This window comes from Cyprinodon variegatus, unplaced genomic scaffold (genome assembly GCF_000732505.1).
Source record: "Cyprinodon variegatus isolate N-32 unplaced genomic scaffold, C_variegatus-1.0 Scaffold370, whole genome shotgun sequence".
In the NCBI taxonomy this organism is placed as follows: domain Eukaryota; kingdom Metazoa; phylum Chordata; class Actinopteri; order Cyprinodontiformes; family Cyprinodontidae; genus Cyprinodon; species Cyprinodon variegatus.
In genome coordinates, this window is record NW_015150823.1 from 446,083 (window position 1) to 448,074 (window position 1,992).

A 1,992-nucleotide genomic window follows, 5' to 3' on the forward strand; every position below is an offset into this window, starting at 1 on the left:
CTTTCCACCCCTGTTATAAAATTTGCGCGTTTATTCTTGTAAACATGCCACTTTAAAATTCATTTTGTCGTCTTTGAATGTCCCTGATGCACACAGTCACAAAACACACATCTAAAAACCACATTTTAACAAGACATTTCTAAATCTATCATTTTGATCAAGTCCAGGTATGCAGAGCAATAAGGAGAGTGGATGTAAAGTCTGATCAGCCTCCATCATGCATGATAATGGAGATGAGATGAAGTCCTCCAGTCACACATCAACTCACCACTGCTGGAAATAATCCGTGGGAACCGTCAGTGCTGTAAACGGCTTTTCCTCCATATTAACTGTTGACTTATTAATGTAACATACACTACTGCTAAAAATCACTGATTACACATTAGATTAGAAAAATAACACATTCGGTTAAAACACAAAGAGGAATCATCGTTGCTGGAGGAAGAAGGTAGCTAAAGCTGCATCAGGCTAACAGCTAGAAAGAAATAATTATTTATAGATGTCCTGAAATGTATGATCGATCTGTTCATCAACGGACCAAATACGCTCTGGAGTGAAGAAACGTACCTGTCATACATGTTCTCATAAATGAAAAAATAGCAAACGAGGTAGCCACAAAACAAAGAGCATTTAAACGCTCGATATTTTCTTCTCTATGTGGTTTTTCTGACGTTATTCCGCCCCCTTGTGCTCATATTGTATACTGCAAAAGGCATATTATTTGATTTATTGTTTGTTTGTTTTTTATAATACTATGCTACATATGATTATAAAATTATATTTACATACAATAGATAATACGAACCGCTGAATAAGGTTTAGTGATTGCAATATAAGAATACTTACACCAGATACTTTATTACATGGAGTAACATAACCCGTCGCTAGGTGGGGATAGATGCAGCTTTTTATACGTACTCACCACAAATAAATAGTAAAGAAGAAAATTGTTGGGAAAGATCGCATATTTTAAACACTCATTACTTCGTAGAAAGAAATCCAGTGTTTACCAATCCAGTTGGTAAATACTCATAGTCTCGGTCCTTATCATTCAATAATCTGGTTTTAGAGCAAAAACATCATACTAAATGTGTTTTTTTAAACCAATGTAAGGGGACAAAATTCATCCTTTTCAGTCTCTGTTTGAGATTCGTTAAATCTTGCAGAGTGAGAGTCTCCGTGTATAGATCGTTTATTAGTTAGCTAAACATAACGACCTGCCTGGTTTCTGTCTCAATGACAGACACGGTGGTTTAAGTTTAGCAACAGCTCTACATTTGGACATATTTGTTGATCTTATAAAGCAGGTAAGGATTAATTAGTTCCTGTTATATTAAATATATCTGAAGTTAGTGCTGTTTATTGAGGGCTAATTTGGTGCTTCATTTTACACACAGTTAATGTGGAAACTGATATTATCACTGCTGGAAAAGTCATTTATTGCTGAAAGATGTATTATTGGGGGAACGCTTACATAGCTGTTGAAAAAAAATGAAGTACAACATAAAGAGTGCTTTGAAAGTTCCCAACATTTGAACTGTAAAGTGCCTTGAGATGACTTGTGTTGTGAATTTGGCGCTATATAAATAAACGGAATTGAATAGAACATAGTGATCATTCCTGCAGAGCACAAAGCAGACTTTCTCCATAGGGAGAGAGGCTGAATGGTTCACTTTATCACATTGAAGGGACGCAGCAAACAAGTAGAAGAAGGTGCCAGTGACCCATCATCCTGAACTGAACTCTGTCACCAAACTGGCTCCTGGTGCTGGCATCATCATGCTGTGTGTTTTTGTTTTTTTTTTCTTTAGCTTCATACATTCTTTAGAAGATGTATGAAGCTCTTTATAAAGAGACCTGCAATGGCTTCAAACTGGGACAGAGCTGGACAACTATACTAAACATACAATCATTTAAACCAAACCAGTGTTTTGACATGCAGGGTGAACCAACATGTAAATAGTATAGATCAGATATTTAAAACAGACTGCC